Raw genomic sequence first — 17,687 nt, 5'->3', positions numbered from 1 at the left:
ATTATTTTTCCTTTGTTTTTCTTCCTGTATTTCATTATTTTATGTCTCCTCACTCATATCAAAGTGTAGTTCTAGGCATCCTAGCTGTCCGGACAACACTGGTCACAGGAACAGTAGAACGCACTACCGAACTTAGGGGTGTTACATTTCCGAGGGAAGAACTTTGTGATTCCCATCTCTAATACAGTGCAATATTCTTTATTCCCAGCCACATTCTTTCAAATTAAACAAACCTACAAGAATATAAGGAAACACTTTTGTTTTGAACTGCTAGACCTATTTCGATCTACCACCATATTATCTTTGAATATCCTTTAACACTTCAATCAAAATATTAATTTTTAGATGAAAAGGAAAGTCAACACACTAATATAACCACGTCAATAATTTATCTCAACAAGGATATAAAAAGCATAATCCTAAAACTGTAGTTCTTCTAAGAGCAAATTAAACATCAACACTATGTGTAAAACCATTTCTAAAAGAAAATCAGTGAAGCCAAATGAATTTTAAAATTTCCAAAACAAAGTCCAAAGATAAAAGGTAACCATTTTAAGTGTTCCAATCTCACATCCAGCAAACAATAAATCAACATGAAAATTATTAGATAAATGGACTTGGAATTAGCTAACTTTTGCAAGAATATAAGTAGTTGTGAATGTGACACCCCTCACCCGTCTACAGTGTAGCCGAGCAAGGCATGTCACACTCGATGCCGGAGCACCCTGTCTTATCTTACTTTATCCCTTTTATAATTTTGAACTCATTATATTTTAAGATCAATTATTTTTCTAAGGAGAAACTGATGGAGTTTCCCCTATTTTATTATCAATTGACATATTTCACTATTTATCTGCTTGAAATTTTTAATAACATTTTCAAATAAAGATCTCATCCATACTCATCATTTCTAATAACATCCATACATTTCGATTCTTATTCATTTCCATGCATATTCATTCATGCTCCTTTCATATATCAAAATTCTCAAATTTTCATTAATTACATAATTTACATACTAATTACATAAATTCATAATTTACATGATATACAAATTAATTATATTTTCATAATTTATATTACAACATAATAACTAATTATAATACACAAAATACATAATATGACTTTTGTAAGCTCTATCTACATACATTGCTGAGAATGTGACAACCTTGGACACTTTGTAGATCCAAACTCCAAAATCCTAGTCTAATGTCCACTGGATTTTATCTTCAGTACCTGCTCGAGGAAACAATCCATCGCGCTAAGCATTGCTACTTAGTGGTGCAATAATATAACAAAGAAATACCATATACAAACAATGATAGAAATGAGGCACAATTTGAATGATCCAGAATTAATTTACTTTCATATAAAATTTTTAATATCAACTATCTTTTATCCTAATTTACTCTTCTTTGGAAGTGCTTAATTCATACTTGACAATAATCATATATAATATACCAAATTAATAAGAATTTTAAAGTTATATTTATATGATTATGGAAGATACATTTGTACTATTTATTTAAGTTATATTATTTTGCTAATCTTTTTGTCATTTCACTAAATACTCTTTAGGTATTTTGGATCATTTCATAATAAATGAAATTTGAAAACTAATCCAATTTCTCTCTTATTCATTCATTTAATTCTCATTATTCTTAACAAATTTCACTGTCCAAGTAACCTATGACAGGCTTACTAAACTGGATAAGCGGGTCTGCATCGACACCGCAGTTGTCTCGCCTTCATACCATAGAACGGTAAGTTCAAAACGCCAACCACGATGCAATCAATATGGTTAAAAAGCCATGATAATAGATAAACAGATAATCGGGTATACAAGCTATAAATGATGGCATAAAGCCATAAATACAGGCATAAAGCCTTACACAGTACTGCTTAAACAATATCCTATTGGCATGCCAATCTATCCAATCTGACACACGTGTCTAGACAATACATGGGCACATAGTACCATTGAATGTCCATAAGTTTTATTATTTTATTATATATTCTAATTATAATTTATAGTATTTTAATTTTATTCATAGCAGAAGCATAAATACCAAAAGCTCATTCCTACCCAATTTATGCAATTCATCATACCATTTATGATAATTTCAATTCACATCAATCAATTTTTCATGTACCATTTGTACATCGAAATATTTTCCTTGCTCTCATGATGAGAACTAATATCAAATTCATACATCCATATGATTCTTTTATTCATTATAATATTTATATGTATCATCAATCATATTCCAAGTAATCCATGAACATTTCATGGATTTCAGATTTTAGACCCTAAATTTTCTTCTAACAAATTTAGCCAAGACGTAAATTCCACTTGGCCATACTAACGTTCATGAAAGTTGTCTCTTTCTGTATTAGCTTAAATTTCCCTTATTAAATCATTCACTTTGAAGTAGTATAACTCTAAATTTAAACAAATAATTAATGACTATCCAAGGTACTGAACCCTGTAAGTCTACAAATTTAAAGGTTTTCTATTTTCTTTGGTCATACAATTCCAAGCACTTAGGCTTAGAATTGGTTTTAAGTTCCTAAAATAAAATTCTAAGTCTTCATCTTAGTTGTGCATACTATTTTAAATTATGTCAATTAAAACTTTAGAACTCCATTTATTATCAAATAACCATAACGGGTTCATTGTCTCCTTTTGATTCCAGAACTAGGCATATTCTAGAATCCCAACTTTGTCTAAATGATTGGACATATTACAGTCATAAATTTAACCTATAGTCCTTTATAGGAGTTGTTCTCGTATGTCCTAGAGTCACTCAAATTCAAGAAATTTTAATTCACTAATCACAATATATATTAGTAATTATTATGGCTTCTTTAAGTTATATTATTATTTCTTATGTCTTTGGGATTACTATTCACACATTACTATTCACTCAAATTATTGACTTTTTCATACATAATATGTATACAAATGTTTGATACATAATTATACCACATTTTGGGTTTTAAGTTTATTGGCATTAATTGCCAATTGCAATTCAAAGCCTCCTAGAATTATTTTCAAAAATTCAGTTTTTATGTCCTATGCTTACTATTCCATTGGTCTAAGCTACAGTGAGAATTTAGCTAACTTGTCTTCATAAAAGTTGTTCCTTATTGTGTCTTCTTTAATTCCCTTTTTGAATTACTCCATTTGAAGTTTTTTAGCTCAAGTTATGGTCAAATTACCATAACTAGCTAGATTAGTCTCTACCTGCACTTCGAGCAAACCGGTTCGCAGTTAGGGTCCTGACTTTGGCTAACATTTCGGATGGGTTATGGTCAGAATTTGGGCTTATGTTCTTCATGAAAGTTGTTCTAAATTGTCTAATCTTTCCATTGATATACAATTCAGGTCAATTGGATATTTTCTACACTGAGCTATGGCCAAATGAACAAACACTGTTCATTTGATCACTTTTACCAGGTCTAGAATTGGTTACCCGAATTTGGCCAATTTTTAGGTCATCCTAAGTCTGTTTTCTAGGCAATATTTCTTCATCAAAGTTGTGTCATTATGTGTCTAGTTTTATCTCCAATTAGTCTTGCACCAATTGGAGCAACATAGCTCAAGATATAACCCCATGAACACACTGGACTCAAAGGGTCTAGAGTTCCAACCATGAGGCAGCCTAACCATTCCCCTATTTAATGTCACAATTCACTCCAAATTTAGTTCAAACTACACTAAATGGTCACTCATTGACCATTAAAACATCAATTCATCCTTAATTGCATAAGCCCCTAATTTTTGGTTTAAAACCCTAACCCTAAATTCCCAAATTCTTAAATCTTACTTCAAACATATCAATTGATGTTATATGTCTCATATTCACATTCAAAGCCACCCATAAACAATTTTAACTCATTCAAAACTCATCAAACACTTCAATCATCAAGGCTGCCAAAAATTAAAGTTGGTTTATACATGATTATTTTCTTTCAATTCCCTAAATTTCCAACTCAATTCATGCTCCCAACATGAAATCTAAAGAGAAATAGCACTAATCTCTTATGGTAAGATCCCAAGCCTTCCAATCTTTCAATTTTTCCTCTTCTTTTTGCCTCTAATCACTTTAGCTAGGTTAGATATCAAGTTTTTGTGTTTGGAGGTAGGAAAAATATGGATTAAATTGATGGGAATTGAAGCTTTTAAAAATAAACAATAGTGGAAGGAAATGGGACTTATGGTTCAGCCAACTTGAAGGATATGAAGAAGATGATGTGTTTTTAATTTATTTCCTTTCATTTTATCATTTTTTATATGAGCTTGTCCATTTTTAATTGGTTTAAAATTTTTAATGATGTCATCAATTGTCATGCTTATGTAATAAAGCTAATTTAATTTCATTTTGTTTTCTTTCCCTTTTTTTTATTCATTTTTAATTAATTTTTCATCAATATTTATTCATAATTTATCTCAAAATATCACTTACTTAAATGAACAATTTGGCCAAAACTCGTCTCCGAAGGCAAAATGATCAAAATGGCCTCCGTTTTGCTTAACGAGCTAAAATTATTTATACTGATTGATTTAATTTTCTGATTATTTTCTTGACATTCTATTGCCATTGAAACCGCAATTACCCTTCTCTGGAGTCTCAAAAATTATTTCACAAGGTTTTTCACGGGTCTAGGGTTGCCAACTGTCTTTTGCAGTCGCTTCCCTTTAGGTCACCCATCGCTGCAGGTTTAGCTCGTTTAACCTTAGTGTATTTCATTTCTAAAATTTTTCCTTAATTTTTTCTCTTGTCATTATTTGGGTTGTTTATGACTTCTCGCTCTAGTTTAAATATAGTTCGCATATTCTCGTTATCCGCGTACATTGGTCACGGAACAATTGAACGCATTTGACTATCTAAAGTGAGGACGTTATAGTGAATCCACTTATACCACCCTTATTTGATAAGAAAAGAATCTCTAGTAAATCATAAGTAAAAAAAGAAAATCTAGGATAAAAAACATAAGCTTCACTTTAATACTTTAACCAAGACATTAACTTTTCAATCAAATAGGGCATCAACACGCGAATGCTAGCTAAAGTGTTGTTCACCTCAATAAGAATCAAAATCATCCAGAAGTAAATAGAACATTCATAAAATTATTTTTGAGTATGTGAAACTAAACAAATTCCAAGCTTCAAAAAAAAGGTAACACATGACCCTTTTAAACATCTTAACCCTTCCCAAAATGACAACTAAAATAGGGACTCTTTGTACCATTTAGGAGAGTTTCAACATTTTTTTTTTTTTTGAAATGTTTCTCCTAAAATGGCTGGTCCCTCTACTAGTAAAAATTGAGTGGAATTTATTGAATGTTATAAGCTATAATTTTAATGGCCAAGATTCAAGACATAGAATGGAAGGTGTAGATGAAGCTAAGACAATTTTTGTTTTTATTGCTTTTTCAATCTAATGGTAGAAAACCATCCTTAAAAAAATAAAGGGCTAAGATTAAATTGTACATTATTTATTTTTATTTCTTTAACTAACTACTTAATCTAAGAAATCTAAGGGTTGAGAATTTTTCTTTATAAAAAGAAATCAATGGTTGGGATTACAAAATACTAAATTTGTCTTCTTTTTTACTTTAACTAATTTTGATCCAAAGGTATAAATTAATTCTTAAGAAAAGATTAAGGGCTAAGATTAATTTAGGACATTTTTGTTTTTATTACTTTTTAATCCTAATGTCTAAATTTTTGCTTATAAAAATAAAAGATTGAGATTAAAAGGTACAAAATGCTTTATCTAATTCCTAATCCAATGGTCTAAAATTAAACTTTAATAAGATGGATGGCTAAGATCACTTTGTACCAATTTTGTTATTTTCACTTTTGATCCTAAGGTCTAAATTTGTTCTTACAAGAAAGAAATGGATGGCTTGGATTAAATTGTACAAAAATCACTTTACTCATTTTAATACAAGGGTGGAAATTAAATCCTAAGAAAAGTCAAAGGTTAGGATTAAAAATTACTAAATTTGTTTTATTCTCCAAAATCTAATGGCTAAGAAATAAAATTAAAATGAAAACCAAGGGTGGGCATTGATTGAAATAATTTTGCTCTTTTCTTAAATTTTATAAAAAATAAAATTCTAAATATAATGGTTGAAATTAAATCTTCATAGCATTGATGATCATGATTAAATTAAAAATTAGAGTGGAATAAAAAAATCCAATAATAAAATAATCAAGATTAAGTAAGCTAGAAAATTAAAATTAAAACTAAAACTAAAGTCAAAATATGAAATAAAATTGAAAATTAAATTAGAAATAAAGTAAGGATTGAAAATAATAACTCAATTAATAAAATTATATTTTTGTACATATAAATTTTTTTAATAATTTTTTTAATTAATTTTTTTAATTTTCATAAAAAAAAAAAAGTTTTTATTGGTCCAAACAAAATATGGTGTTTACAATTATTTCAAAATAATGAGTAAAAAAGTTCCTGACTACAATAGACTTTACCCATAAAAACACTATTTTTTTGTCAATAAAATCTTGTCATATTCAAATGAAACTCTAACCCCAACCTTTCCAATAAAGCCATAGAAATTAAATTTTCTCTCATATTAGGCATATGAAGCACTTTGGTGAGAGCCAAGGTCTTCCCAAATGTGAGCTTGAGAAAACTTTCCTGCCAAGGACATTAGCAGTTCAATAGTCATGAAGATACACATTTTCTTCTCCTTCCCCATGGAAATGTAGGAGGTACTAGCATTTTTGTTTGTACAGATACGCTTAGTAGCCCTAAAGTCTACCACCCATTCTTTCACATTGGTTACAAGACAAGCCAAAGAAATGACAGAAACAATTATATCATCTCCTTCAACAAAATTTTCATTTGGTTTAGGAGGATTGTCATTCCTCACTCTTTTCTTGCATTGAAGAGCATAATGATCAGGCTTTCCACAAATATAACAACTTCCCTTCTTTTTGAAGGTGGGATTAGTGGCTTTAGGCATGTAATCAGGTTTTTTATTTTCATACCTTTTATTTTTCTTACACCAGTGTGCCCTTGTAGCCAGCTTTTGTCCCTTTGCAACTTTGAGCTCTTTTCTATTAGTATCCTTAATTATGATGTGGGTTATCAAGTCGACGAGTGACAATTATTTATGCTTATGTTTAAGTTATTGCTAGTAGTCCTTCCAAGATTCTGGCAATTTTTCAATGATTAGGCCTGCAATAAATTCATCTTGCAAGGTGATATTTTCAGCCTTGAGATCCTCCAATAGTTTGTGGTACTTATTAATTTGCTTTTGATGTCCTTATCATATGTCATCTCCCACCTGTAAAAGTTGCCAATGACAAATTTCTGCCTCCCAGCATCCTCAGTAGTATACTTCAATTTCATTGAGTCCTATATTTCCTTGGCTTTTTTATAGGAGTAGTAGATGTCAAATAGGTCATTAGATAAAAGTGCTAATGATTGTATGTTTATGTACTTTGTTAATATAAGTTCAAATTTCAAGCAATTTTGGGTCTACAATAGATATTGGTTTTGGGTCTGTAAGGGCAGCAACTATACCGTGCATGTCAAGAACAAAATAAATTCACTCTTATCATCACTTGAAATTTTGACCTCCAAACACCTCAAGTTTAAAGATGTCAAGAAATGGATTGGCATATGGAACAGTAGGCATAATCAGCACAAGAATGGAGGGCATGTCATAGTGGGACGAAGTTGCAACAATGCTGATGTTGTTGGCAGCAGCATTGATGTTGCTGGCAATAGCAAGATTGATACCAAAATTAGTAGGAGCAAGAATATTAGAGGCAGAATTATCTATAATGTTATTTACAGCAAGTGAGTCCATGATAATCCTGAAGATTGTTGGAAAAGTTTGCTAACAATAGTAGAGCTAGAAATTAAATTAAAGCCTGCGATATGTTTTATCACTATCATTAAGGATATTATTTCGCCATCAATAATTAATTTAATAAAAGAATGCAAAAATCCTCCAAGATATAATAGGTTCTTCTGGAATAAATTCCAGGTAAAAATGATCAATAATAAGTATTTTTAAACCTAGAAAAAATCCAACAAAAGATGAAGTGCAAAAAGCTTATATAACAAAAATGAAAGATGAACACATATATATAGTGCAAATTGTAACGTTAAATTGAGGATAAATAGGAGCAGATCAAGCAAGTGGAGAAAAATCAGATTTTTAACGTTAAATTAATCTGCAGCAATTAAAACTTGTGGCTAAAGTTTAGTAAAACTAGATAAAGTTTGACTTTTTATTTTGAAATACTGATATTTATAACACTTCTTGTGACTTTAATATATGGTTCATAACATGGAAAGGAATAATCCAGTAAAAGAATCATCCAATTTAGATACCACCTACTCAGACCAAGATAATCAACAAGAAGCATCAAATTAGGGAAAATTATTGTTTAGTCCATATATTTTTAACAAAACTAATTACTTGGTCCTTGTATTTTGAAAAATACACTATATTTAGTCCATTATTTTACTTCCATTAAACTATTTAGTCCCTCCATCAAATTTCTCATTATTTATGCTATTCAAACTACTTTGGTCCCTCTATATTAAGGAAACTTATTAGTTGATCTCTGTATTTTGAAAATTACTACTATTTAGTTCCTCTATTTTAGTAATACTAATTAATTAGTTTATGTATTTTGAAAAATACAGTATTTTGAAAAATATATTATTAGAAAAAAATAAAAATTTTTCTATATGGAGACTAAATCTGAATTTACTCTTTTTTATTTTTAATTTTCAATTCTTTTAACATCATTTATATGTTTTCTCTATTGGGAAATGATTTTCCTAGATTATTTAGAAATTAAAAGAAATTGATTAACTTTTTTATGAAAAAAGCTTGTACTATTTTTATCAACAAATGAAAATAAAGAGAGAATGAAGGGGATAAGGGTGTGGGTGTAGAGGAGAAAAAACATGGAGAGATAGAGAGAGAGAAATAAAGGGGATAGAATTAGGTGGTTTAGGTATAAAACATAATTATAGGACTAAATAGTTAACAAGAGTTAAATTATAGGGACTAACTAATATATTTTTCTAAAATATAGGAATAAACTAATTAGTTTTACTAAAATAGAGGGACTAAATAATAGTTTGACTAATACTGACTAACGGAATAATTGATTGAGGAACTAAACAATTTAACGGAAATAAAATATAATGACTAAATAGTATATTTTTCAAAATGCAAAAATCAAATAATTAGTTTTGTAAAATAAAAAACTAAATAGTTATTTACCCATCAAATTAAGCCATTCACACGAAAGCCCAATATGGAGATAACAACTAGACACCACGAACCCAATTGCATAGCTTAAACACATGCAACTTAGTTTCCTCCTCCAAACCACACCGAGGAAACAATTGCAAAAATATTTGAACCTCACCGAGCAAAAGAAACACATATTGGGATACTATGATAAGAAATCTCCATGCAAAAATTGCATTGTATCACAAAATATCCAAGTTAAGCGAACTTATATGGCAATGTTTGTCGCAAAGGGATTTTGCGGTCGCCTGGACGATCACTCACCGAAGTGGGAAAAGTGAGGAGTCGCCACCTTAGTTTTAAGGGAAACTAAAGAAAACCATTTGGGAAGATAAATTAAAAATGAAACCACTTCAAAACAGAGATTCTAGGTTCGGGGACCGTAAACGGGTGGGGAAGGTGTTAGGCACCCCACCTCGTCCCTTGATAAGGGTCAGTAGATTTAATTTTATGCTCTTTATAAATTAGTTAGGAGGGCTTGAATGGGAATGTTAATCCTTTTGGCTAAAGGAACATTTGATTTCTCACTGAATTTGGATCACCCAGATACACAAGTAAATGAGACCACCTTAGTGAATTGACGTTACGAATTTTTTAATTCTGAGATTATTTTGCGTACGGGTTAAGATTTGGTGTGAGAATCGGATAAAAACCCTCCTCCAATCTCTATTTAATGGTTATTTATAAAAACCTTGAGTAGAGACCGGATAAGAACCCTCCTCCGATCTCTATTTAATAGTTATTAAAATTTTGAGTTGAGACCGGATAAGAACTCTCCTCCGATCTCTATTTAATGGTTATTTATTAAAACTTTGAGTGGAGACCGGATAAGAACCCTCCTCCGATCTCTATTTAATAGTTATTAAAATTTTGAGTTGAGACCGGATAAGAACTCTCCTCCGATCTCTATTTAATGGTTATTTATTAAAACTTTGAGTGGAGACCAGATAAGAACCCTCCTAACTCTTTTTAATAGTTATTAAAATTTTGAGTTGAGACCAGATAAGAACTCTCCTCCGATCTCTTTTAGATTAACAGGAGCCTGAAAGGGACTTTTCCGATCTCCCGGATTTTAATTTCAGCTACATGACATAAGAGCCTAAAGCTAAGGATTCTGGCATTCAAGGATGCTGGGGATAAGGCTTCTCGATACCTTTTGGCTAGATGGGGAAAACTAGACTTGATTTACCGACCTTCCATGTATTCATTTTACCAATATCTATTAATGACCGATATATTCTGTTTTGTTTATTTTGGTTTTATTCCACTTTATGACCTCTTTATCGAATTGTCGCTCACGCCACCTAATAGTTTGGCTATCTTCGACGCTGTTATTCAGTTCTCTTTTTAAAAGAGACCCCTAAGTTGCAGTTACCTATGTCTTGCCTGACCATTTACACGCTACTAGGAACCAGAAAAACTTGCATTCAGAAATGACGAAGATTAATAAAATGACGGACTAATCACTAAAGAGATAACTCGAGAGTAACATTCTTTTGGGTCCTTTTGCACAAAATGAACTTGGAGAAAATCACATACGTAAGAAGAACAAAGAAAATGCGAAAAATAAATGTGAACACTTAGTAAAACAGAATATGAGCTCTTACGTGAGGAGCCAAATCTATCAAATAGCTACTGGTGGCAAATAGAGATAAGACTGGATCGATTAGCCCGAGAGCGATGTTCGTCTGGAAGTGAAGGAGCTTAGCTAAAATATAATCAGATTAAGATAAAAGCAGAGTGGAATGAAGTTTAGCTTAGACAGTGGGAATGAAAACAGAGATGATAAAGGGCTGAAAGTGAGGGTGTGACCAGATAATGAACAAACTGGAAATGTAGAGTTCCAAAGATTCGTAATCCTTTTCAAGAAACACTTAAAAACTAGTTTCAAAAGTTTTTCCAATCAACACTTCAAAGTAGCGGAATAACAAACTGAATGAAGTTTTCAGAGTTCTTCCACTATAATAACAGCCTCTCCTTTTTTGTCCGTCCGTCCCTTGAACAGTTTTTCATGCAGGTATTTATAGGAATCAGGCGCTCCCCGTGGAGGGTCAGGATTTATTTTGAGGGAGATGGAGGGTCAAGATTTCGAAGGACATGATCGGATGTCCAGGAATTAAAGAGAATCAAAATGAATGGCCGAGATCCTCTTCGTAATGTTTGTCCTTTTCTTCTTTCAACTGACGGTCCCGCATCTTCTTGTCCGAACGATCTAAGGGCTAAGAGCGAAAGATGCCGTATTGTCGCCTTCTCTCTTGATCCAAGGGTTCGTGGTTTGTCCTTACAAGTGGGATCAACGGTGGAGATTGGGATGTACAGATCACATGACATACCGCACCGCATTGGGCGATTCTTAGGCGCATGTGGAGATCTCGCCTCAACGCTTTAACTACCTCTACTCGATTCGACTTACTGCTATTTGGGGATTTGTCTTAGTCTTTTTGCCTTCCGATCCCTCCTCTTTCTGATCTCTTTCACATGTTCTTTCCGATCTTTCATGCTGGTCTCCCATCTTCCGATCTATTATTCCGATCTTTCCCTTCCTTAGGTCCTGTCGTCAAAGCATTAATTGCCCTCGATTCCCGGCGCTTGCCGCTTTCGCCAAAGAATAAATGCTCATTTTCCCTATATATACCCAAATGACAGAGACATTTCCTTCATCCGATTTTCCTCTCTTCCTTTCTTATTTTCCCTGTTCTAGCCGGTGGAAGTTCCGCCATGATTGTGGTTTTTGATCCCTTCCGATGAGCTTCTTTAACCACCGGCTGAAAATTTACGATCCCTTGATCGATAACCCTAATCGACGATGGTGAGAGAACTCGATTTGACCGACCAGATTGCGAACCTCTTGTACCACTCTCGAGTCGCCAACCGAAGTTCATTCGCTTCTCATCACATTGAGTGTTCCGACAACGATTCGATCCACATTGGGTGTTCGACAATGATGAAGCATCCGGCCGGCAATATCCTTGGGATCGCTATAAACCGATCCTTAGATCACCTTTTGATATAATCGATCTCCAATGTATTCCGATCCTTAGAGATCGCCTGCATGATGTAGTCGTTAATGTAATCGCATCTCTAGAGATCGCCCAAATGATGTAGTTAGACCTTTATTGTAATCATCCCTAGAGATCGCCTAATGATGTAATCCGATCTTTTGGAAATAAAAGTCTTGTTTCTCCAATTATTATCTTATTGATTATTTTCCGAATCTCGATATATTTGTCCTATCTGGTCCTAACAAAACGACTCTTAACTAATCCTTTGTTCAAAATATTCAACTTATTATGCCGATCTCCAATTAACCGATCTCTAATGTTCGAGAGACGTGTCGAACAATGGCTAATCCTGTTAACCGATGCATCGCATGAAACCTCGTGAGCATTAAATGCTCTGACTAGTATAAATAGGGATGGGGGTTAGCCATTTGCTCTCTCATTCCATTTTCAGTCTCTTGCTCACAACTTCGAAGTTCTCTCATTTTTCCCAAGTTCTTCCGACGCCGATCAGACTCCGGTAAGGGCTTTGATCTTCTTTTTAGTTTAAGTTCTTTATTTCCTTTGAAAATGAGCGGTGTCGAAGGTCGGAGAGCGGCGAGCTCTCCTTCCATTCAGTTCTCATGGTCGTCCGATGAAGAAGAGGTAGTCGGGCCAAGCACGCAACCTGAACCCCCTAGGGTCTCCGTTCCAGCTCGGGGGCGGATCATACCGTCAAGGCGTGCACCTATTTCAGGGAGGGAGACTCTCCCTATAGACGAGCTACCGTCGGTTCTTCGAGAATCCGATCTGCAATCGTTTAGCCAAGAATACAACATTCGGCCTGATTCGTACGAGCTAATCAAGTGCCACGGCGATCTTCGTGTCGATCACTCCTTTGAGGAGAATGACATGGTTATGGTGTACGAGGAACAGTTAAAGGCCGGTCTTTGGTTCCCTCTAGATGACTTCTATAAGGAGGTCCTAAAACTTCACCGAGCATGCATTGCTCAAATTCACCCTAACTCGTGGCGAATCTTGGTAGCCTTCCGAGGTCTATGCCGAGCTAAGGGAATCAGACCTACGGCTAAGGTGTTCGCCGAGCTGCACAGACTAACTCGCCGAAAGGATGACGAACCAAGCGAAGCCTCATTGCGGGCTCTTTTCCGATCTTCCCTCATCCCTTAAGAATTGGAAGAACCGTTTCTTCATTCTGAGGAGCAAAGATCCGAGCTGCTTTGAGGACTTCCCCCGTAGCTGGTGGTACCAGGGGCCTTTGCTTCCGAAGCATATTACCCTGAACCAGGAGGAAAGCTTAATAGTGATGGATCTGAAGAGTCAGGCCGCCACTCAAAAGTATTCTTGTTTGATGCGGGATCGCGAGTTGCACCATTGACTATTCAATCGCCACCGCCAAGATCGCGAACTTCCGCTCTCTGACCTCGGCATTGGTATTTTCTATATCTCAACTCTCAAGACCTTAGCGATCTCACTGACCTTTTCTTTGTGCAGGTATGGCGGGTGCTGAGGGTTCTAGGAAGCGGAAGAAGGACAAAGAGATCTTCCGAAAAATAAAGGAGATGAAACGTTCGGAAATGCTTCAACACTGGTCATGAATCTGGGAAGTACAAGGGGACCCGCCTCAACCTTCGGATCTGCCGAAGCCGTCCGATCTCCTCCTAGATTGGAAGAGCAGCCTCCACCTCTTCCAGCTTGTTCCAAGCACGGAAAGGGGTCCTTCTCAATCTTCCGGGAGGACCTCTTCTCTTGGCGCCAAAAGCTAATCGAGTCCTCAAGAATAACCGACTGCTCGAGAACCCCGCTTTGCCCAAGTCTTGGGGTCTTCCATCTTCCTTCGAGGATCGGACAGCTATCCTCGAATGGCCTTGATGATATCTTGACTCAATCCATGAGCTCGAACGTGGAGTGCCCGTGAATCGCATCATGGTTTGGGAAAAGGTTCAAGCTGCGTAAGGAGATCGAAGAAAATCAGAAGTGGCTTCCTCCGATCCCAACTCTTATCCGCCGGATTATATATCTCAAGTTGAGGGACGGGTGAAGTACTATGAAGACAAGCCGGCGAATAGCCTCATGTTCCGCCGAAGGGATCGAGCTCTCGAGAGAAGTCCAGCGCTGTGCCAACGAGCCGCTGTGTCGCCAACTCATCAAGGAACTCAAGGAGAAAGACGAGGAGCTTAAGGAGAAAGATGAAGAGATGGTGACGGAATAGCCGAGCCTATGTGAATGCTCACAAGGATCTCTTGGCCAAACTCCAGCGTTACCTAAGAAGACTTCTCTTGGATGGCCGACCTAGCTCCGAGGCGGCGATGAGGAGGACAAAGGAGGAAGCCGAGGTGAGAGAGAGAGTGAGCAAAATGTAAATCAGTGGGATGACCCTCCAACCAATAGCTTGTACAAAAATGAAATGAAATGGAATGTCTCTTTTGTTCAATGAATGGATGTGATTGGAAAATCTCGAATTGCCTAAGTATTTGATTGTATGAGCATAGCGAAACAAGAACTAAATGCAATTATTAATCTAAGTATAAGAGATCGAAAAGCACAATAAGCATGAGATCGTGGGAAGAAATGCTGAATGGGACTTGATTAAAATTGAAAATTTAACTTGAACACTTAAGATCGAATCCTCATTAAACCGAACCAAAACCTTAGCTCTTAATCTTTCGAAAAGGAGATTGGCAATAAACTGTAAGAAAAGATCTAGTGCGCTCATTTCGCTTATTAGGAATATACTTGACGGTCCCGAAGTTTCGACAATGGGTTTGAGAGATCGTGAGCGATAGACTGTAAAGCTTTGATTGATGCGAGAACTTAACAATTTGATTTAATTCTTTAAGGAGAGATCGGAATTGTGACAAATTATCAAAGAGGGATCGAAATGTGATTAGTCGTCCAAGGAGACTTAGTACCGGATAGGTTTCAAAGTTTTATTGATTTTGGGGATCGGCCAAAATATGGTGTCGACAGCTGCCCCTCTTTACATAATTTCTATTAAAGGAAAAAAATTTCCGTGTAGGAATTATGTAAAGATTCAGACTCATATTTTGGACGATTAGGTGTACCTAAGTTAACGACCTAGAAATTGGCAACGGAAGTTGGAATACTTAGAAAATTAAAAACCAACTTGGATCAAGAAACCAGAGGTTGATAGCAGGAAAATTAAATTGCAGGAAATTAAAATCAACTTAGATCAAGGAACCAGAGGTTGATAACAGAAATGTAAATTGCAAGAAATTAAAATCAACTTAGATCAAGGAACCAGAGGTTGATAACAGGAAAATTAAATTGCAGGAAATTAAAATCAACTTAGATCAAGGAACCAGAGGTTGATAACAGGAAAATTAAATTGCAGGAAATTAAAATCAACTTAGATCAAGGAACCAGAGGTTGATAACAGGAAAATTAAATTGCAGGAAATTAAAATCAACTTAGATCAAGGAACCAGAGGTTGATAACAGGAAAATTAAATTGCAGGAAATTAAAATCAACTTAGATCAAGGAACCAGAGGTTGATAACAGAAATGTAAATTGCAAGAAATTAAAATCAACTTAGATCAAGGAACCAGAGGTTGATAGCAGAAAAATTAAATTGCAGGAAATTAAAATCAACTTAGATCAAGGAACCAGAGGTTGATAACAGGAAAATTAAATTGCAGGAAATTAAAATCAACTTAGATCAAGGAACCAGAGGTTGATAACAGGAAAATTAAATTGCATGGAATTAAAATCAACTTAGATCAAGGAACCAGAGGTTGATGACAGGAAATTTAAACTGCATGAAATTAAAATCAACTTAGATCAAGGAACTAGAGGTTGATGACAGGAAATTTAAATTGCATGGAATTAAAATCAACTTAGATCAAGGAACCAGAGGTTGATGACAGGAAATTTAAACTGCAGGAAATTAAAAATGACTTACAAAGCAAGTCTAACCCTGACACATGAAGTTCTTTCCCTGACGAAGTGTACTTAACAAGATACCGAAGGCCGATGATTAATGGAGGAGGAGTTGCAAGACTTGACCCATGATCCCATTCCTTCGGATGCTCCATTTCTGTTCCCGGCTTTCTCCTTATTTTACGGAAAGCGCCCTTGCGGGTTTTTACTTTCTTTTCGTCCATTCGACCAGAAGCGCCCTTTCGGGTTTTCACTCCTAGTTTTTTTCTTTTTTTCTTTTTTTTTCTTTTTTTTTTTTTTTGAAGGCCATTCCCTGCAAATCTCATAGTAAAGTACGTGAGGTTATGAATTTTCGAATTCAAATCTTATGGCAAAAATTTTAACTAATCGATAGCGCATTAAACAAAGAGAAAGGATAGTATTTAAAAAGTGAGTAATCAGAAAAACAAAAGCAGAAGGAATAAAGTATAATTTTATTATGGCTTTAGGAAAAATAGGGATAGACTTTCAAAGGAAAAGGAAGGGTACAAGGATAGATCTCACATATTCCTTATAGTTGGTTTCGAAGTCTTTTAACTGCCATTATTTCAAGTTCTCTCAAGCCTCATGCCACGACGCTTCCTCTCCATCCTCGGTTTCATATCCCCTTCCTTATTTCTCCATTTTGGTTCTTGGGGCGCCCTTTCGGGTTGTCATCCCAAGTTTTTTTTTTTTTTTTTTTTTTTTTTTTTTTTTTGGGACGCCCTTTCGGGTTTTCATCCTTTACTCATTTTATGCATAGTACCTATTGACAGTTGTCAAGATTCATGTGTCTCGAATTCTTCACCGCCCATGTGGGTCAAGATCAAGGCTCCTCCGTAAAATGCCTTTTAACCACATAGGGTCCTCATAGGTTGGTGACCATTTGCCCCGAATCGCTTTGGTTCGGCAAAGACTTTCTTCAGATTAGGTCCCGGGTTGGAATTCGCGGTGCGGACACCTTTATCAAATGCCCTAGCCATTCTCCTCTCGTATAATTGCCCATGACATGTCAGTTAATCTTTTCTCGCCCAAAGAAGTTTAATCGATCCAACCTTGATCGATCCATTCTGATTCATCAATTCCGATTCCTTCGTAATCCTTAAGGAAGGAATTTCGACCTCAATAGGTAATACTGCTTCCATCCCGTAGACCAGTGAGCATGGAGTTGCCCCGGTTGAGGTCCTCACGGAAGTTCGGTATGCGTGAAGAGCGTAGGGGAGCATATCATGCCAATCCCTATATGTGACCGTCATTTTCCAAATTATCCTCTTGAGGTTTTTTTTTGCGGCTTCCACCGCTCCATTCATCTGGGGACGGTATGGGGAGGAGTTAAGATGTCGGATTCTGTATTGATCACACGCTTCAACCTTCTGACCATTCAAGTTCTTGGCATTATCGCGACAATTTCATTCGAGGCCATGCGCAGATGATGTTGCTTTTGAAGAATTT

The sequence above is a fragment of the Hevea brasiliensis genome, chromosome 17 (assembly GCF_030052815.1).
Source record: "Hevea brasiliensis isolate MT/VB/25A 57/8 chromosome 17, ASM3005281v1, whole genome shotgun sequence".
Classification (NCBI taxonomy): Eukaryota; Viridiplantae; Streptophyta; class Magnoliopsida; order Malpighiales; family Euphorbiaceae; genus Hevea; species Hevea brasiliensis.
This window is presented reverse-complemented; position numbering follows the sequence as displayed.